This window comes from Ochotona princeps, chromosome 4 (genome assembly GCF_030435755.1).
Source record: "Ochotona princeps isolate mOchPri1 chromosome 4, mOchPri1.hap1, whole genome shotgun sequence".
Classification (NCBI taxonomy): domain Eukaryota; kingdom Metazoa; phylum Chordata; class Mammalia; order Lagomorpha; family Ochotonidae; genus Ochotona; species Ochotona princeps.
This window is the reverse complement of record NC_080835.1, coordinates 61,014,421-61,037,079: the sequence shown is the minus strand read 5'-3', so window position 1 is coordinate 61,037,079 and position 22,659 is coordinate 61,014,421. Positions and strand designations below refer to the sequence as shown.

Below are 22,659 nucleotides of genomic sequence, written 5' to 3'. Positions count from 1 at the left end.
AAGTAGTCGCAACAGCCGCAGCTGAGCTGATCCAAAGCCAGAGCCCAGAGTTTATTATGGGTCTCCCATGCGGGTACAGGGTACCAAGATCTTGGGCCGTCCTTGACTGCTTTCCTAGGCCGCAGTCAGGGAGCTGAACAGAAAGCAGGTCTGCCGGCAGATGAACTGGCGCCCATGTGGGGTCCTGGTTCCTGCAAGGTGAGGACTTTAGCCGCTAGGCTACTGTGCCAGATCCATTTGCAAGCATTTTTATCACTTTAAGACATTGTCTTCTATTAATAATTTGCGGGCCCAGAGGCGTGGCCTAGCAGCTAAAGTCCTCGCCTTGAATGCGCCAGGATCCCATAGGGTGCCGGTTCTAATCCCGGCAGCTCCACTTCCCATCCAGCTCCCTGCTTGTGGCCTGGGAAAGCAGTAGAGGATGACCCAAGACCTTGGGACCCTGCACCCGCGTGGGAGACCTGGAGGAAGTTTCTGGCTCCTGGCTCTGGATCGGTGCAGCACTGGCCATTGCGCTCACTTGGGGAGTAAAACATCGGATGGAAGATCTTCCTCTCTGTCTCTCCTCCTCTCTATATATCTGACTTTGTAATAAAAAATAATAATAATGAAAGAGTTTGCCAATTGTTTTATCTTTATGAATGGTTGCTGAGTTTCATCAATTTTTTTCTACATTTATTGAAGTTATGTTTTTAGCCCTTTAATCAGTAAGGTAAATTAAATCATCCACTTTTTAAAATATTATATTAATGTTGGATTTTTTACATAAATGAAATTTGGTTATAATGTGTGTTTTCGATTTAGTTTGCTGGTGTTCTATTTAAGACAGAGAGAAATATCTTACACCTTTTGGTTCATTCCCCAAATAGTCACAATGGCCAGAGCTGAGCTGATTTGAAGTCAGGAGACAGGAGCTTCTTTCAGGTCTCCGTGATGGGTGCAGGGTCCCAAGCATCCGGCCATCCTCCACTGCCCTCCTTGGCTCAAGCAGGGAGCCAGATGGAAGTAGAGCAGCCAGGACATGAACTGGCATCCACATGGGATCCCAGCACCTGCCAGGGAGAGCATTTAGCCAATTGAGCCATAGTGCTGGGCTCAAAGTCAGCTTATCTTTAACACGAAGGTTGCTTGTTCCTTTTATTCAGCTAGATGTCATAAATATTTATCACACTTTCAAAACCATTGTCCAACTCCTGAATGTTTCGAAACCATAGCATTATGATGAATGGATGATCATGGTAAAATGCTTTTGGGAGGCTCCACTGATACTGTTTGCTATTTTTTAAAATATGGTTTATACAACCAAAATGTCAAAACAAACAAGCCACTCAAGAAATGGGCACGCGAAATGGGCAGACACTTCACAAAGGAACAAACCCAAATGGCAAATAAACATATGAAAAAATGCTCAAGTTCCCTGGCAATAAGGGAAATCCAAATTAAAACATCAATGAGATACCACCTAACGCCAGTAAGACTGGCCCACATGAATAAAAGCACCAACAACACTTGTTGGCGAGGTTGCAGGGAAAAGGGAACCCTACTCCACTGCTGGTGGGGCTGCAGGCTGGTACAGCCTCTATGGAAATCAGTATGGAGAACATTCAAACAACTCAAAATCAACATACCGTATGATCCAGCAATAGCACTCCTAGGAATATATCCAGAACACTTGTTTTATGAGAAACCAACATGCACTCCTATGCTCATAGCAGCACAATCAGTAATTGCAAAAACATGGAAGCAACCAAAATGCCCATCAGCAGAGGATTGGATAAGAAAGCTATGGTTCATCTACTCCATGGAATACTACTCAGCTATTAAAAAAAACAAAATGCAGTTCTTTGTGGCCAAATGGGCCAAACTGGAAACCATAATGCTAAGGGAAATGAGCCAATACCAAAAGGTTAAATACCACATATTTGCCTTAATTTAAAATGATATGATGTTATGTATAACATGTTATGTATGTTATATGTTGTGCATAAACTAAAATTGAAATGGCAATGAGGTGGTCACAGAAGGTGGTTAAGAACTCACATTTACTTTTAACATATTGGTTACTCATTACTATGTCAATTAATTCCATAATGATGTAAATTTTTGCTGATGGTATGTTGGAGCTTTTATTTGACTGGGATGATACTCTGCTGGCTCTGTCTTCAGACCAGAAAGGGTATACCTAAGAAGCCGTTGAACTTGACTGGACAATAAGATGCTGGACTCTATGTTTGGTATATGCTTGCAATGGGGGAATCTCAACTGAACTTGAACTGTGGTTATGCAACAAGGTGGAAGAATCCACCATGGTGGGAGGGTTTGGGGAGGGGTGGGGAGAACCCAAGTACCTATGAAACTGTGTCACATAATACAATGGAATTAATGAATTAAAAATAATAAATAATAAAAAAGTAAAAAAATATATATATGGTTTATATATTTATTTATTTGAAAGAGTTCTTTCATCCACTGGCTCATTCCCTAGATGTCCGTTATAGATGAGACTTGGCAGGGTAAAAGCCAGAAGCCAGGCATTTCATCTGGCCCAGGTTCCCGCTGGGCCATCATGCTTTCCAGCTGTGCTCTCAGAAAACGTGGAGCAGCCAAGACTCAAATCACGCATTTCAATTTGAGATTTAAATGTCCCAAGTGGTGGCTCGACCTGCTGTACCATCATGCTTACTCCAAATCTTTGGTTCTTGACTTTTTTTATACTTCACCTTAAGGACTTTTACAGATACTGATAAACTATTTCATAAAAATATTTTTCATATTTCTTACTAAGATTCTATTGAAGATTATGTCACAGAAATCATAAATAATGTATCTCTCCCCTCTCCAAGCTGTCAAATCTTGTGGAATTAGTGCACTAAATGCTGTACCAAACAACCTCACACATCTCAACAATTTAACACAGTAAACTGTGGCTCACATCAGAATGCAGGACAGTTGATGGCAGAGATGGGGTGAGAGGACTTCTTGCACCTAATAATTCTGCTGAAGTCTCTCAAAGATGAGAAAAAGCATTAAGAACTGCAAGCAAGTGATGCGTGGATCTGCGCGGGAGATAGTGTTGATGAGTGTTGCTGAAGTTCCCATGGTTAGAACACAGTAATGTGATGGTATCCAAATGTACAGGAAGCCAGAGACAAAATTTCTCTGTGTATACAGGAGCAAAAGGAAAACAGATGGGAGGTAGGACCTGCTCACTAACATGTTGAGGATTAAACGGACGCCTGTAACGAGTTCAGTTTCCTGTCACTGTGCACGTATTCAGGCCAGCACTGTCATGTTGTTTTCTCTCTCAGTGAGGTAAAGTATTAATCACCCTCACGTCAGAGATGACTAATACGTTCCAAGAATTTGTTATTATCTCCCAAGTGGTAATGCCGGTGAACAGCAGGACTGGGATTAAATCTAAGGTCACTTTCTTTCAAAAACTGGAATGTATTTCTTTGTGACACCTGACAAACATAGATTTCTGTCTTCACACAGAAAATCCACACTCTAAAAGGCTTAGATACACTCAGATCTTCTGATTTCTTGAAAAGTCTTGGTTTACTCTTTCCAGTTGTCATTCATGAATGAATCTTGGCCAAACATTGCTCAAGATGAGATTAGTTATTTCCTGATTATGAGCATGGTTCCTGTTACTTACACTGATGATTCCAAAACAAAGTGTGCTTGCTCTAGAGGTAGGCAACGCCATCCACTGAGGTGTGCTTAGAATGCTGCTGATGTCCACTCTAAGTGGTAAGCTCCATTGATCTGACATCCTCACACTGTCCTGTTGATGCTCGTGTCAAATGAAGTATAAAGGGATATTATTTCAGCATTTAGTGACATGTTGCACTTTAAGAAAGGATTTCTAGGGCCCGGCAGCGTGGCCTAGTGGCTAAAGTCCTCGCCTTGAAAGCCCCAGGATCCCATATGGGCACCGGTTCTAATCCTGGCAGCTCCACTTCCCATCCAGCTCCCTGCTTGTGGCCTGGGAAAGCAGTCGAGGATGGCCCAAAGCTTTGGGACCCTGCACCCGCATGGGAGACCTGGAAGAGGTTCCTGGTTCCCAGCATCGGATCGGTGCGTACCGGCCCGTTGCGGCTCACTTGGGGAGTGAATCATCGGACGGAAGATCTTCCTCTCTGTCTCTCCTCCTCTCTGTATATCCAGCTTTCCAATAATAATAAAATCTTAAAAAAAAAAAAGAAAGGATTTCTAAATTCTTAAGTCTAATTTTCTCTAAGCAATATTTTACAAAGAGAATAACTGGTTTAAATGATTGCTGAGAAAACATTTTGAAGATGATACACAGACAAGAAGAAAGAACTGACAGTGCCACTTGGGGTGAATTCTTTATTAGTCACATGGTGAATTACAAACACAGATTATTTAATCAAACTTGACAAATTGATAAGAAACCTAAAATTATCATGAGGTCTTCTCTAAAAATTAATTATATCCACTATTGGTGATGTACAAAAGCACATATTTTCCCTAAAGTAAAATAGCTAATTTAAATTTTTTATTACTTGAAATGTTTGTGTACATTCATAATGCATATCTTAGAGTAGCAAAAATCATACCTGTGCATAATTTGCAAAGCAACAAACATATTTGGCATATATACTTGAATTAAGTACAGTTAGAGTGAGATTTTAGATTAGGAAAAGCCTTCATAAAAATAAAAATACAAAAACAAAAAAAATCAGAAAAAGCTTTTCTATATTTTTCCAGCTGAGAGTTCTAGACAGAGCAATGATTAGTTTTAATCACTGTGCAATAAAAATTAACTTCTGTTATTAATATCAGGTTCCATTTCAAAGCCCAGGGAGGTTCTACAGGATTATGATGCATACAGATATCATTTCTGCATAGGTTTCACTGTTTAACCCCAAATAAGCAATATAGTCTAGTCTTTCTGGAGACAGTCTCTTGAACAACAGTTATAAAATTAGTGAGTTGGGCCCAGTGCTATAGCCTAACGGTTAAAATTCTTGCCTTCCACGTGCTGGGATCCCATATGGGTGCTGGTTTGTGTCCCAGCGGTACCCCCTTCCCATCCAGCTCCCTGTTTGTGACCTGGGAAAGCAGTTGAAGATTGCCCAAAGGCTCTGGGACCCTACACCCGCATGAGGGACCGGAAAGAAGCTCCTGGCTCCTGGCTTTAGATGGGCTCAGCTTTGACCATTGCGGCCACTTGGGAGTGAATCAGCGAATGGAAGATCTTCCTCTTTGTCTCTCCTCCTCTCTGTATATCTCACTTTCCAATACAAATTAAAAAAAAAATTAATGCAGTTGTGTTGCCAGATCTAAAAGGCAAGACAGACTTCCCTCTAATCCTTCAGTGTGAAAACTCAGGTTAAGCTCCCCTAACTTCTCCGCCAGCAAAAGCCCCCTACATCCTTCCCACCAGACCCTCCTGTCATCACTTATTCCCAAGAAGGCTACTTCACGCCACCCCCAGAGTTCACATTCCTGTCCTGGGCTTCCAACCACCCAGTGTAAACCTTGACAAGAGCACTTTGATCCTTGGTTTTGTGGCAGGTTGCCTGCTGAACAACACGGTCCAGTGGGTTAAATGTTCCCATTCATCACAGTCTTTGAAGTAGGACCGCGCTGACTGTGTGAGCTTAGACATGTTGCTAAACCCTTCCCAGTCTGTGACTTCATCTGTAACATTGGGAAATTACTTTCTAGAATATTAAAGGAGAACATAATTTTTAAGAACTGGCTCGTTTTAGGTGTTCAGCAAAAGTTATTTTCCCTATCCCTCCCACCCAACACATAAATGCCTTTTGAATGTCTCCTGAGTGAAAAGAGCAATGAACCAATTAGTCTATTTTATTTAAACTCTGAAATCCTCTTACAAAACAGCGGTTTTCAGTGAATACTGACTACCATTTCGGGAGTGTTTATGGTGTCTCAGGTACTGTGGTATATGCTTTTCATTCATTTTTGTTTACTTTCATAATAGCATATGAAATAAGCACTGCTACAAGCACCATTTTACACATGGGAAATCTGAGATCTAGGAACTTATCAGCAATTGACCGGTGAAGCTAATATTGAAACCCGGGTCAACCTGGCTCTTCGGGCTGTATATCTAACCATTGCACTGCAGAATACTTATGGTTTGAATAATCAATCCTCATCCTTGCTAAGGGCTAGCCTTGTGGTTTTTATTGCCAAGCTCAGAACAAGCTGTAGAGCAATCTATTTGCATTCAGAGCAAACACTGTCTCCAGCTTTCACAAACATCTTGTGGAGACCATCCTGTTCCCTCCCACACAAGGCTGTACCCTCTAAGAAGCACTGTGCATTGTAGTGCCAGGACTGAGATCCTTTGAAGTACACAGTCCATGCAATCAGCCTGCCTGGGCTTTAGCCCATCTGCCAGCTCTGAGTCAGCCAGAGGCTCAGATACAATCAGTTCCTAAACAGGCTCAATGAGACCACCTCCACCCTCCTCTCCTCCTCCTGTCCTGTCAACCTGATATCACCCCAAGAAAATTTGTCCACAAGGGCGGTACCGCATCTCACAGAAGAGATGCGGTGCCTCCTCCCAACCAGTCCCCTCAGAGTTTTCCTCACTGCCTCTCAGCTGTGGACAGTCACGTTACAGTCATAAACAACAATGGTGTTGAATGGTTGTTAGTTTCAGAAGCCTGGAAGCATATTGGAATATAGTCAAATCAGGCAGGGTTCAATGTCTCTGCTTTGCAATACTGTCAGGAAAATTTATAATCTCTTTAAGTTTCAATGATCATATCGACAAAGTAGAAGTGACAATATGAACAAAATCTTCTGGAATTATTAAAAAGATTAAATGAAAATGTAAACAAAATGCAAATAAATGCATAGTGCTTTTGCTTATAGTAAGCATTGGAATATGAGTTGTAACTGTGCTGCCTGGGGCAAGTAAATTATGGAGATTCTATCACTATCTATGCAGAAAATACTTGAAAATTTAAAAGCCATCAGCACATATTAAAGGAGGAATCAGTATACTGAACCAGAAAGTTTCTTCTCTGTTTTGCATTGTATGAATAACAGTAAACAATTCCACATTCTTCTATCATAACCCTACGTTAGATGGAATCTTTTGTATACAAGGGAAAACATTACTGGAAATAAAGCTAGCATCTAAAGCAAACAGCTGCTCTGCTTAGACTGTACTTGACACTGAAGATTCTCTAGCAAGGTAAGGGCCAGACAAGTGTTTAGAAAATTTTATAGTTTATATGACAGTTTTCCTTTAACTAATGTGACTACCACATTTTATTGGAGTATTTCTCATCCTATTTGGAACTATTTAGAATATGTTTTGTTTTAATCTGTCATTATCATGCACTGTGAGGTAAAACAACTTTTCAACATGTTTCTTTACCTGGGTAAAATATCGTTGATATTAGCCAAAAAGAGTTCCTAGTTTCTGAGTAGGAACTGGTACAAAAGGAAACTTGAATTATTCTATCTAGAATTTGTTACCCATCAGAGATAAACTTTGGGACCAATGAGTTCTTTGTATAGTCAGTACTTCAAAAATACAGAAAAAGATAAAGTATATAATATTGATTTTCTTTTTTGCGTGTCATCCTTGCGCAGGGGCCATGCTAATCTTCTCTGTATCATTTCAATTTTAGTATATGTGCTGCAAAAGCGAGCACTGATTTTTTTTTAAAGATTTATTTATTTTTTGTTGCAAAGTCAGATATACAGAGAGGAGGAGAGACAGAGAGGAAGATCTTCCGTCTGATGATTCACTCCCCAAGTGAGCTGCAACGGCAGGGTCCCAAAGCTTTGGGCTGTCCTCAACTGCCTTCCCAGGCCACAAGCAGGGAGCTGGACGGGAAGTGGAGCTGCCGGGATAAGAACCGGCACCCATATGGGATCCCGGGGCGTTCAAGGCGAGGACTTTAGCCGCTAGGCCACGCCTCCGGGCCCTTAAATAATGTATGTTAAACAACAAAAGTTTTGGCACTCAGAAGATAGTGAATAAATTGTCATTAACAAAATCAAGTAAACAAAAATCAAACAGAAAAACATTTTAGCTGCAAACTCAGGGGAAATGAGAATATAACTGAGAAATTTTACTAAGTTTCATGGACTCACAAAATATATCAGCCACAAGGAACCTTGGAGTGCACATAGTCATTCTATAATGAGAAGACTGAGGACCCGAGTATAAGCATATCCAACTGAATACAGGTCGGATCAGCCTTAACTTTGCTTTGCAGTTCCTATTTTCAATCACATAAGGCGTGGAGAAATCATACTGCTTCCTAGAATTTAGTTATTATTACACACAAATATATCTCTCCAGGTAAAACTAGAAGACACGGGAATGGGCTTTTGTCCCAGTGGTTAAGCCACTGGTTAGGACACCAGGATCCCATCTCAGAGTGTCTGAGTTCATTATCCAGCATTGCACCTGACTTTCTTGGAGGCAATGTTGATGGCTCAAGTAGCTAGGTTTCTACTACCCACATGGGAGATGCATTTCTTAATTCCTGACATTGACCCTTGGCCCAGGGTTGTTGTGATCATTTGGAAAATTAACCACCCATCAGCAGACAGCTGGATCAGAAACAGAGCAGCCAGCACTCAATTGGGTGCCCATATGGGCTGCTGTGACACAGGCAGAGGATTAGCTTACTACACTACCATGCAGGTCCTGCAATAGATGAATGTTTTAAATGAAATCCACACCTCTTCAAGAACTCATTGCCTCTTTCTTTGAGAATACAGTGCTCTTCACACTGCTTAAAACACCATGCCTATCTATGTTACCACACACCTTCCTCTCTCTGCAGACTCTTCCCCAGTTCCTGGAGCTCACATCTCCTATCCAAGCCAACACACACACCCTACATATTTTCTAAGGTAATTCTTCTCAGCAATTTAAAGTAAAAAATAAGTAACTGATGATTAACAGTGAAGTGATATTAAGCGCTCCTTGTACATGTCTCTATATAGCTTTATTAGAGGGGGGAGCTTTAACCCCAAAGACATACTTTTTGAATAAGGGATAAATGAACATGGAACTTTTAAATATTACTCTTTGAAAAATAAAATAATTATTTTTAACCATAAAAAGAATAAATGATAGCACAAAGGAATTTTTTGGGTGATGGAACTGTTCTGTCTCTTGACTGTATTGAATGGTTACATGATCCTGCATTTATCAAAATTCACAGAATCATTTATCAAAAATTTATTTTACTGCATGCAGCTTTTTAAAATAATTTAAAAAATTTAAATAGGGGAAAATGAATTCCATGATCTGCTTGCCCATGTGTTTTCCTGGCCAACAGACAACTACAGGGTAATACTGGTCTGCTAAAAAAATGACATTTTTTTTATTTACGATTTCTTCATTTTGCAGGAATGACAAGGAGAGACAGGGAGAGAAATCTTCCATCTGTTGGTTCACTTCCTAGATAGCATGAATGACCAGCACTGATCCAAGCCCAAATCAAGAGCCAAGGAGCCTCAGCTGGTCTCCCACGCGGGTGGCATGAGCACAGATAATTGGGTCATCTTCCACTGCTCTTCCCAGGCCATTAGCAGGGAGCTGGATTGGAAGTGGAACCACTGGGGCATGAACTGGTGCCCTAATGGGATGCCAGTATTGTTGCAGGGTGCGAGCGAGATCACACCAGACATATCTAAGGTTTATTAAGGAGTCTTTATTAATCAAGCTTGAAAACAACAGAGCACAATAGCAAATTACAAGCCCATACAGCAATCCACCTATCATAGTCCAACCAATCATAATCCCAAAAGAAACAAATGGTCATCATCCTTAAATCCATCTATTAAGCTGAAGACCTATGTCCCAGCTTCCCCAACAGTATATGTTATCCTAAGAGACATGCAACAAATAACCGGGACACACTCACAAAGAACCTGGACACACTCACAAAGAACCTGGACACACTTACAAACCTGCAGACATGCACCTTTCCCTGGCTTCTTTACCCACACTCCACCACTGCCAGGCCTCACCTCTCCTGGAACTCCTGATAGCACACAAACCAGTAACAACATTATTATAACCAGTGTGCCATCTAAGCAGCACACAGGGACCATGCTCAGGGGATTACCTGCCCTGGGTCAGCCAAGAGTCGAGGTGCCAGAGTAACAGAAGCACCTGGCCAGAAAAGAGAGTGAGAGCCCCTGCTTCATGGGCCTTTTAAAGGGGCTTGTGAGGGGAGTGGTTACACAACCACGTAATACCGTCCCCTCTCAGGTGATAGGTGAGTCACAGGTGGGCAGGAGCGAATACCCAAGTGTTGTGGGCTAAAGAGTTGGTTAGTGCTTGTTGGGATAGGCAGGAACAGGAACAGGGCTTGTAGCTAAAAACACCTGGGCTAATTGGGCTCATCTGTATCCAATATCCTGGCTAAATTAGGATGTGGGGGAAGTGGTTGAGGATGCAATTACTATTCCATTGTGTAGGACCCACCTTCAGGACAGAGGTTGGGGGACACAGCCAAATTTCATTTGCCCACTGTCAATGGGTGCTGACTATCACTGGCTGCACCCCATAACAGTATCACAGGCAGTAGCTTTATCTGCTACACCACAACACCACACCCTAGAATGATAATTTCATAGTGGAAATTTAGTTACAGAGGCAGACTTGTTGAGGAAATATTTTTGAAAGTGTTGTTAAATTCTCTCAGTCTACTCAGTGTAGGCAGGCACTGATTGTGGCAAAGGAAAATGGAAAAATTAAGGCTGAAGAGTAGGGAAGATAGAGTGAATCAAGACTGACACTAAGATTTTAACATGCCAGACAGGCAAAACCAAAACAAAACAAAACAAAAACAGGACTCTAGGGGAGCAAAATGGTGATTGGCTTCGAGGCTATTAATTTTTACTCCAGAGGGCTCAGTGCGGTGGCCTAGCAGATAAAGTCCTTGCCTTGAACATGCCAGGATCCCATATGGGTGCCGGTTCTAATCCTTGCAGCTCCACTTCCCATCCAGCTCCCTGCTTGTGGTCTGGGAAAGCAGCTGAAGACAGCCCAAAGCCTTGGGTCCCTGCACCCATGTGGGAATCTTGGAGGAAGTTCCTGGCTTCGGATAGGCGCAACATGGACTGTTGCAGCCACTTGGGGAGTGAGTCATTGGACGGAAGATCTTCCTCTCTGTCTCTCCTCCTCTCTGTATACCTGACTTTGCAATAAAAATAAAATAAATCTTAAAAACAAAAATGTTACTCCAGAGCTGTATTAAAAGTACTTACTGCACAATAGCTTGCTTGGAATCATGTATCTCCTGTTCTTACATTACTGGCATTTTGTTTGTTTGTTTTTTAAAAAATTAAAATTTTTTTCTTCTTTCCTTTTTTACTGACATGTTTTATCAATTTCTGCATTTACTCAATGTTTACTCGGTTATATTTAATTCATGCTAGCATACACATCTGATACACTTAACTGATACAGATTGATCAATAAATATAAAATTAATAGTTCTGGCATTTTGTTCCCATCTTCATTTTATATGATTCTGTAGCATTTTTGGTTTGCAGATCTCTCTTTCCAATGCAACTCAGCAAGTCTGCCAAACTCTTGTGGATGTACCTGTGTTTACATATCTTAAAATCCCAAACATCAGCCTAGTATATTATCTGACACCTAGTGGATACCCAGTGAATATTTGCTGAAGAAATAAAATGGTGTTTTAAGTGCAGAAGTGAATGTGAAAATATGGTATAGCTTCTGTTGTCAAAAGAGTTTACATATTAGTGTTCATACATTGTCAATACGTTTAGTACTACACAAAAGTAGTTGGTAAATAAAAGAGAACCAAAGATAGGGACAGGTGGAATGTAACTTGATTATGGAAGCAACTTAACGTTCTATTATGAGTACTTGTGCTGCCCCATGTCCACTCACATTACCGTGACTGGGGACAAAAGCATAGGCTAGATGAAATCAATCTATTTTTTTTTTAAAGATTTATTCATCTTATTACAAAGTCAGATATACAGAGAGGAGGAGAGATAGAGAGGAAGATCTTCCGTCCGATGATTCACTCCCCAAGTGAGCCGCAAAGGTCGGTGCTGCGCCAAGCCGGGAACCTGGAACCTCTTCCGGGTCTCCCAAGTGGGTGCAGGGTCCCAAAGCACTGGGCCGTCCTCCACTGCCCATATGGCGAGGACTTTAGCTGCTAGGCCATGCCGCCGGGCCCTAAAATAAATCTTAAAAACAAAAATGTTGGTCCCGGAGGCGTGGCCTGGCAGATAAAGTCCTCACCTTGAATGTGCCAGGATCCCATATGGGCACCAGTTGTAATCCCGGCAGCTCCACTTCCCATCCAGCTCCCTGCTTGTGGCCTGGGAAAGCAGTAGAGGACGGCCCAAAGCCTCTGGACCATGCGCCCCGGGATCCCATATGGGCGCCGGTTCTAACTCTGGCAGCTCCACTTCCCATCCAGCTCCCTGCTTGTGGCCTGGGAAAGCAGTCAAGGACGGCCCAAGGATTTGGGACACTGCACCCACGTGGGAGACCTGGAGGAGGTTCCTGGTTCCTGGCTTCAGATCGGCACGCACCGGCCCGTTGCGGCTCACTTGGGGAGTGAATCATCACATGTGGGTGCAGGTCCCAAAGCTTTGGGCTGTCCTTTACTGTTTTCCCAGGCCACAGGCAGGGAGCTGGATGGGAAATGGAGCAGCTGGGACATGAACTGGTGCCCATATAGCATTCCAGTGCATGCAAGGTGAGGACTTCAGGCACTAGGGTACTGTGCTAGGGACTATTCTATATGTGTGCGGTGTGTGTGTGTGTGTGTGTGTGTGTGTGTATGTGTGTGTGTGTGTGTTTTAAGATATGTTGGGGGCAGACAGTGATACTCCAGCATCAGGATCTGGGGATCAGTGCACAACTGTGCATGGGCCCTGGGTAGGTATGGCATACTACCAGAAGGCCAGGTTTTGGAATCTGGGCAAGGGGATTGTGGATTGTTCTGGGAAGCAGGTCTGGAGATATGTGGGAGAGAGGACTGCTAAGCAAGAACGTGACAGGTAAGGAGTGACTTCTGCAGGACTTCCACCAACCTGGCTACTACACTTGTAGGTAAACGAGGGGGCTGAGACTGGGTGGTTTAGAGGAGGGAAAAATGTAAGACCTTTTAAGACCAAACCAACACACTCACCTACATGGGAGACCTGAGCTGGAATTTTTAGTAACAACCACTACCTAACAGTGCACACAACAGCCATCACTACGGGCCTGCCTAGCAGGGCTCAACCACAGTACCTGGCAGTTAGTGTCAGGGCAGGGGGATGAACCACGTTAGCCTGAGCCATGATACTAACCAGCCCACAAGAGAACTGGGCAGGGCTAGGATGCAGCACCCACCACCAGTTGGGACTGGGAGTGGGCCAGGCCAGGCCAGGCCAGGCTAGGTTGCAGTATCTGATGGCAAAGGCCAAGATAGGGGGATGGTCTATGCTGAGCTGGGTCAGAGCAATCACTGACATGCAAGATCTGGGACTGGGAACAGGCCTGGTTGGAGAGCTAAGAGGATGCTCTGGCTAGGTCATGGTTCCAACTGGCGCATGTGAGAGCAGGAATGGGGGTGGCAATCTGGGCTGGACATGGCTGTAGTATCCCTTGGCATGGGTATGAACTGAGTCTGGGGTATGAACTGAGTCTGGGCTAGGCTTCAGCACCTGCTGTTGCTTACAAGAGCCAGAGAGGATGTAGGACAGGGTGGGCTAGGTCTTGGCACCTGCTGAACCATGCGCGAACTGGGTTTGGGGGTATACTGGGTGTGGCTGGACTGCAGCACCCAACAGTAGAAGTTGCAATGGGTGTGGGCCAGTCAGGCAGGATCACTATTCCTGCCAGGACAAGAGGTGGGCCAGGTCAGGCTGGGCCAAGGACCCACCAGTGGTGTGTGTGAGATCTGCCATTGGGAGGTTAGCTGATAGAGGAGTTTGGTGAACTGGTGTGTAGTCCCTGCAGGTGAATGCAAAAACTAAGGCTAAGAGCAGCCCAGCCCAAGCCAGATGTAGGTGATTTACTGAGCCGGACCCCACACTGGCTGGCGCACAAGAGTCAGGTTGGGGTCATCTATGGTGAGGTTTCTTTGGGGATACCGCCCTCTCCACCCAACTAGATCACTGGTCTCAGAGCTCCAACCATGATGAAAATCACAGGATCTGCTCTGACCACGGAGTGCATGTGTCAGAACTGCGTCTCCATGGTTGCTGTCAAAATCGCTTAAGCAGTGTCCTTGAAATACACTAACACTGGGGATCCTGGGATCACACTGGGTGGCCCTCCCCTAAACCTGTGTACTGATGTGGTTGGACTGCTGAGAGCAACCCTCTCCCCTACTCTCCCTACTTTCCCCAGATATAGGAAGGAAAAATGAGATTGGAGGCAGTTGTCCCATCCACATTCCCTCATTCCTCGACTCTGCCGACCCTAATTGGTGGCCCACATGTAAGCTTAAACATTTTTAAAGATTTATTTATTTTTATTGAAAGGCATATTTATGGAGAGAAGACAGAAATGTCTTCCATCTGCTTGTTCACTCCCCAAATGGCCGTAATGGCCAGAGCTGAGCTGATCTGAAGTCAGGAGCCAGGAACCTCCTCTGGGTCTCCCACACAGTGGCTGCATGGTCCCAAGGCATTGGGCTGTCCTTGACTGCTTTCCCATGCCACAAGTAGGGAGCAGTCGGGACATGAATTGGTGCCCATATGGGATCCTGGTGTGTGAAAGGCAAGGATTTAGCCACTAGGCCACCACACTGGGACCACACTTTCAGTATTAAAGTAACGGCTTTAGGTTCATGTGATTAAACACATGAAAGCATGGTTATCTATCAATACATAACATCTCATTCCCCCAAATACCATGATCTTCTCTATCTGTGCCTTTCAGGCTAGTTCTGATGCATTGGGAACCCAGTATTCCGATTTAGTGTCCTGTCAAGACCAGCCAAGGTTCCATCAAAACGTTCCAGTTTTTCTTTGATTCACTCAGTCCACCTCACTAGTTCAAAGCCTATCACAAAAGGATCACATGATAAAGGGTGATGTGTCAATTATTACTTAAAGGATTATGCAATCCATCAAAGTTTTATAATTTAACAACCTATTTATTTGTTAGACAAGTATTGCATTCCTGCTGTGAATATGCCAACCCAAAGAAAATAATCTTTATCTACTGGTAATAACATTTGGCTGCCAGATACAGCTTATTGCGTATGAATCAGCTAATTTGCAGCTTTGCAGTAAAAGACAAAGAGGGGGTAGAAAGTAGGGTCATATTGGTGGAGCATTTTGAATTTTAAAGAGGATTCTCCATCTCTCTATTAGCCTATACTTGGTGGGTTCTACAATTTTCAGGTTAAGAGATGAACACTATCTAGCTTTTTGTAACACTTTCCAAAACATCAAATTGTATCACATGACCTTCATGAAGACTGCAAGTAAAAAATGGAGTTAAAATTGTTATGTGAAGTCTGGCATATATTGTCTATATATTTTATGCTTTTAACCATCAAATGATCTAGATGACTATTCTGGAATTGAAGACTGTAAGTGAACAGTCCCTTATCCTAAACCTTTGGGACTATGTGTGATCAATAACATAAGGATTGCTGTAGTTTATACAATGGCATAACTCCACATGCTGCATGATAACGCAAAGTCCTCAGTGTTGTGGAGACAGAGCCTCTAACTGTGTTTATTCCAGGTTTTTGCCTCCACAGGAGATAGGGATTCAAAGCAGAGACCTAAATAATGGCCACGAGTGGGAGCAGGGCTATTTAAACAGGGAAAGAGTACAGAGGAACAGAGATGCATACCATGAAGGGAATCTACATGCAAACCGTCTTAGAGGTCCTCTTAATTGGGTAGGGCATTCCCTAATTAAATACACAAATGCAGTGATTTGGGGAGAGTTCAGTGCATGCAATGACTTCTTGGAGGGTTTTTTACTGTTTTTTTTTTTTTAAGATTTATTTATTTTTATTGGAAAGGATATACAGAGAGGAGGAGATACAGAGAGGAAGATCTTCCATCCAATGGCTCACTCCCCAAGAGGCCGCAAGGGCTGGAGCTGAACCAATCCAAAGCCAGCAGCCAGGAGCTATTCCAGGTCTCCCACAAGGATGCAGTGTCTCAAGGCTTTGGGCTGTCCTCCACTGCTTTCCCAGGCCACAAGCAGGGAGCTGGATGGGAAGTGGAGCTGCCGGGATTAGAACCGGCAATCATATGGGATCCCGGCATGTGCAAGGCGAGGACTTTAACCACTACGCTATTGCGCTGGGCCCAGTTTTTAGTGTTTTCATATAGGGCTCAGCATACACGTGTTCATGTGCTCAGTGCATCATGGGAAAGTATGTACGTTGAATTGGCATGCAAGAGGGATGGAGTTCAGGGTTCAAGGCTACAAAACTCAGACAAGGCTGGAAACTGCTCAGATCCTTTGTTCATTAACTTCCTGACTATCGGATAACACCCAGTGATGTCTGGGCCAACTTACTGTGCTTATGCAATATTTCTGCAGTTAAGCAAAACTCCCACCCAGCAGGATGAGCAAGCTTTAGAGATGTCTTCAGATCAGTGTACATCAGATCAGGTTTTACTTCTTACCTACCCTATTTCTGTAACTGCAAAACAGTGATCCATTTAACTTTTTTTATGACTTGACTGATACATATGCTTCTGAGTCAGAACTGAAGTAACTTGTATCATACACTAATTTAGAGACACGTTGGTTTAGTGCTTCTAATGTGGATCAGAAGGGTTTAAGAAATAATTCTTCACTTTCACTAGCATTTTCTCAGTCTAACAATGTTTTCCTTTAAAATGATTTGCTTCTTTATACAAGTTAAAGCATACCTACTGATTTAGAGAGGGGAGAGGCATAAAAAATCCCATTAGCTGTTAATTATCAACATATAACCTAAAAATTATGAAACTTTTCCTGGAGGGTACAGTAGAAAATATGTTAACATTGTGAAGGCAATCTGGGAAAAATTGATGTCTTATCTGAATTTAACTTCCTTTAAGGACACTCAATTTTTTTAAAAAAGAAAAAGGTTTTCCTTAAAAGATTTATTTATTTGAAAGGCAGAATTACAAAGGGAGAGAGTAAACTCACTTTTTAAAGATTATTTTTCCTTGAAAGGAAGAGCTTGTCCCTTTACTGGCTCACTCCTCAAATAACTGCAACAGCTGGACCTGGGACGGTCCAATGTGTGAGCATGGAGCTTGGTGAGAAGTGGAGCAGCTATCACTGAACTGGTGCTCATATGCCACGGCACCAGCTCCTAAGTAAAAACACTTTTAAAGATACATTTAGGGCCTGGCGGCGTGGCCTAGCGGCTAAAGTCCTCGCCTTGAGCGCATAGGGATCCCATATGGGTGCCGGTTCTAATCCTGGGGAGTGAACCCTAGGACGGAAGATCTTCCTATCTCTCCAGCTCTCTGTGTATCTGACTTTGTAATAAAATAAATAAATCTTTTAAAATAATGAATACACATTTAAAGTAGTTACAGGAATTTCGTCACCTGGTCTAAGTGTCATAATGGTTACTGCATCTGTGAGATGGGCAAAAATTATAGTTTGTAGTTTTTGCTAAAGAACTCCTTTGGGTAAATACAGAATTAAGATAGACCTAAGTAGGTCTGGAACATCCCCTGCATATATGTATAGATTTGTTCCTTTTCTAAAAGAAAAAAATACAGTAGTTTTTGTGCAGTGGAGCTTGTTCTTTATTTTTAAGAAATCAGTTCATCTGGGGGTGGAGTGAGGACAGCCAGGGAAAAGCACAAGTCCCATTGGTTCACGTCTAAAATGCCAATAAACAGGCAGGATTGGGTTGAAACCAAAAATCCAACCCAGGGCTCCACGTAGGTGGCCAGGCCCAACTACTTGAGCTATCACCTGCTACCCTTAGGCCTGTCTTGGCAGAAACCATGCCAGGAATTGAAACCAGACATCTAAACAGAGGACATGTGAATCTTGTATCTTACCTGCTTGGGTAAATGTCAAACAAATGTGGGTTCTATGCTATATTCCTCTCCTTGTTAGTGAAAAACCATAGAGTTGGGCCTCAACTTTTCTTTCTTTTGTTTGAAAGGCAGAGACAGACACAAAGAGCTCTTCTACTTGTTTACCTGCCAAATGTATGCAACAGCCAGGGTGGGGCCAGGCCAAGGCCAGATCCGGGAAGACAATCCAAGTCTCCTATCTCATTGGCAGAGACCCAAGATCTTGAGCCATTTTCTGCTGCCTCCCAGGTGCACATTAACAGGAAGCTGAATCAGAGTAAAGTAGTTGGGAACCAGTCTGATACACGATGCAGGCATCCCATGCAGTGACTTAACCACTGCACCATGTTTGCCCTGCCTTAATTTTAATAAGTACTTATTTCAATGCATTTGAAAGGCGGAACAAAGGTCACACAGAGAAATCGTTCATCCACTGGTTTACTCCCCCAAGTGCCTGGAACAACTAAGCTGATGCGGAGAGCTGGAAGCTGCATCTGGATTTCCCACATGGGTGGCAGGGGCCCAAACCCCTTGAAGATCTTGAGTGATCCACAGCTTCCCAGGATGTAACAGGAGGCTGGATGAAAAGTAGAGGTACTGGAATTTGATCCTGCACTCCAACACAGGAATGGCTTAATAACCTGCTGTATTACAATGTCTTAATTTTTCAGTGAAGGAAATTCCTACCATGAAATAATAAAAAGTGGCAGCTAAGTATTATGGCAATACAGGTTTGCTTTCCATTGAGGAAAACAAAAATAAACTTCTAAGAAGTTTCTTAGTCTTCACTGTGAGAAAACTGTGCCTCAAACCTCAAAAATACTGATACCATGTCTATTAGCGTGTCATGGGGCTTTTTAATTAAAACTTTAAAAAATGCTTAAGATGAAATATGAAATGGATAGTTAGCTGCTTTAAATGAACTTTTCTAGTAATTCTTGTATACATGTGGTTCACTGAGTACAAACATGAATTATGGAGATGTATGTAGATACAAACACATTTAAAATGCTGACAAATTTCTTCAAGCTGTGCTTAGAGTGGAGAGATACTACAGTACTATAGAAGAACCATTTAGGAACATACAAAGGAGACAAAGGTTATGAATTCAAAACTCTGGTTACAAGTTAACTCACCTTGCTTCTTTCAAGCAAAATTAATGATTGAATTAGGTGGAAGGATGATCTAGTAAACTCACTAAAAATGCAGATTTCCACACTTTACTTTTGAATTTTAAAGCAGTTACATAGATTGCAACACCATTATCTGCATTTCCAGACTGTATCCCAGGATATTCTGATATTGGGAGCAGGTAGATCATGTCATAGAACACTATAGGTGATATATTTGGTGTTGTCAAATGCTTTAAAGATAAGGAAATATTCAAAATTTTAGTTATCCCAAGCTGACTCTGTAGTCACTACTAGTGCTGAAATTCGGCACCACATTTGACATTAAAGCTAGTCTACTTAGCTATGCCTGTGCAATTCTTAGAAATGCAACATCCCAGTGGGCCACAGAGCTGGAACTCTAATTTACACATTAAATCCTAAAATGCTATATTTTTATTATTCAGAAAATACTTTTATTCTTATTCGAAAGGCATAGAGAGGGGGAATCTTCCATTCCCTGGTTTACTCTGCAAATAGCCATAATGGTGGAGTTGGGACAGTCCAACCCCAGGAGCCAGAATCTTACAGATCATCCATGTGAATATAGGGTTTCAAGCACTTGAGTCATCTTTTGCTGCTTTTCCATGAACATTAGCAGGGAGCTGGATCGGAAGTGGAGCAGCTGGTACAAACTGGAACCCAAATGGGAATGTTGGCACTACAGGTGGAAGCTTAGCCTTTTATGCCACAGTGCTGGCCTCCAAAATACTTGCCTTATATAATACTTACCTTTGAACTGTCAGTTGTAGGATTAGAATTTCTTAAATGTAAATTGTTCACAAATACACCTAACATTTGTGTAATGAAAAAAGCACTATTTACTAAGCTAGACACTTGGTTAAAATGAGGTAACATTGTTTTACTGTCAGAGAAAGCCATATTCTTCATGATTGTTTCATTTTGGGGGGTCTGGCATCATGGTGCAGCACATTAAGCCTCCACCTGCAATGTCAGCATCCTGTGTAAGAACACCAGGTCAAGTCACAGCTGCTGCACTTCCTTTTCATTTAGTTACTTACAAAGAGGAGAGACAGAAAGATCTTCCATCCACTTCCTTCTATTTGAAAGGCAGCTTTACAGAGAGGAGAAACAGATCTTCCATCCACTGTTTTTCTCGACAACTGCAGCCGAGCCAATTCAAATTCAGGAGTTAGGAGCCTCTTCCAGGTCTCTTATCTGGGTGCAGGGTCCCCAGGCTTTGGGGCATCCTCTACTGCTTTCCCAGGTCTCAGGCGAAGAGTTGGATGCGATGTGTAACAGCTGGAATACAAATCAGCACCCATATGGGATACCCACAGAAGCAAAGCAAGGATTAAACTAGTGGGATACCGTGGCAGGCTCAGCTGCTCATGTATCTGGAAAAGCAGAGGAATATGGCTAAAGTACTTATAACCTCTACCGTTCACTTGGGAGACCAGGTTCCAGGCTTTTGGTTTTCGAGGACAACCCTGGCCATTACCAGCAATTGGTGAGAATAAACTCTAATCTAGCCTTTCAAATAAAATCAATTAAAAACGGCTTTTTAGGGCCCATTGCGGTGGCCTAGTGGCTAAAGTCCTCGCCTTGAACGTGCCAGGATGCTATATGGGTGCCGGCTCTAATCCTGGCAGCTCCACTTCCCATCCAGCTCCCTGCTTGTGGCCTGGAAAAGCAGTGGAGGACGGCCCAAAGCCTTGGGACTCTGCACTTTCTTGGGAGACCTGGCTCCTGATTGTTTTAACTCTGGTCATTGCAGCCGTTAGGGAGTGAACCAGCAAATGGAAGATCTTCCTGTCTCTCCTTTACTCTAAATCGGACTTTGCAATAAAAATCAATAAATCTTTGAAACAAAACAATCCTCATGAGGAAAGCTGTATTCTTGCTTCCCAAAGAATTATGTTGCTCAAAGTAAACGCCAGTTGGCTTTGCGGCTTGTATTCTAGGTCTCTACATTACATTGTCATTTGAATTAGTACAAACTCATATATTTCTATGGAAAATCCAGTGAAGTACTTAATATTTTTTTTTTTTTTACTGCACTGAAGGTCTCATAAGGGATACATATTTAAGTTCATATTTGTCTGAACCTACTCTTATCTTTCCATGATATGCTAACAATCTTAGGTGGATTCATCCATCATGTGTAAAACTATAAATACAATGTGACATCTAGGCTGTAGTTTTATACTGACCTCAACTAATACCCAAATCTCTTAATATTTGTCATTGTTATCAGAGGAATTACTTTGTTGTTGTCTGCAAACTGTTAAATGTACTTAATGTTAATTCTACCACTGTGTCAAGACATATTCTGAAAAAGCTTTAGAATTTCTCCTTAGGCTCAGGCATAAACGAGCAACCTATACGAAGCTTAACTCTGGTCAGATTCCTGAGCATGTTAATAATTACATTAATGACCAATACTCTTAAAAAACTAAGCAGTTAACAAGCGTGTCAAAAAATTTTGATCCTGCCTATGTCTGGGTACATGTCAAAAGCAATTGCCATTCCTACAGTATTTTCGTGTTTCTTCCTCCCTCTAGACTGTGAAGTGAGAGTATCAATATTTTTACTGGGTAGGTACTACGCAAGACATGTTAGAATTCAACATGAAGCTCTGAGATTCAAGCAGCCTTCTTTGGGTATGCAAGGCCTTATAGTACAGTCTAAGAGCAGAGAGCAATTCAACTGGCAGTGACAATTATTTGCTAGCGCATGTTTCACAGCAACAAGTGAAATATTTGAACAATCTGGGTACAGATGCAAAAACCACCAGCTTCCTTGGATGCATTTTATTGTAGTGAGATATTACCTTTCTTGCTCTTTTTTCTTACAGACTTCTGTTTATTCTGCAGTTAAATTTCTAGAGACAAAGCAGCTCATTTAAATTACTGGGTCATGGAATGAGTTATAATTGAAATGTTCATTTCTAACAGTGCCAGAATTGGACTTTCTGGTTTTGTAGAGGGCTTTGTTGCCCTGGTGTCAGATACCTTTTCTCTTTGTGCAGTTGTCTGTATCTGCACTTCCACTTCACTCACATAAATATTCCACCTAATTCAACTGTCTCAGACTTTACAACATAATGTATATTGATAAACAGACAGACAGGAATAGACAAGCCTTCTTCAACTTTAACTTCCTGTTTCAACTGAGCCCTAATAATTTTCCCTAACAGTGGTTGTAAGGATCCCACTCAGGTTTAGATAGGAGGTAAGAATCATCTAAGTGTGAAGAGCAAACCTCATTAGAACCAAGTTAATTTCGTTTTTTTTTTTGTAAAAGATTTATTTTTATTACAAAGTCAGATATACAGAGAGGAGGAAAGACAGAGGGGGAACATCTTCCGTCCAATGATTCACTCCCCAAGTGAGCCGCAACGGGCCAGTGCGCGCCAATCCAAAGCCGGGAACCTGGAACCTCTTCCGGGTCTCCCACGCGGGTGCAGGGTCCCAAAGCCTTGGGCCGTCCTCGACTG

At 42.4% G+C, this 22,659-nt stretch overlaps 1 non-coding gene across 1 annotated transcript; it reads right to left on the bottom strand.

The window, feature by feature from the left end:
- Positions 1–7,559: 7,559 nt before the first annotated feature.
- LOC118759563 (U6 spliceosomal RNA) lies at positions 7,560–7,667 on the bottom strand. Its single transcript, XR_009245378.1, has one exon. It is a non-coding gene; the product is annotated as a U6 spliceosomal RNA (small nuclear RNA).
- Positions 7,668–22,659: the final 14,992 nt, after the last annotated feature.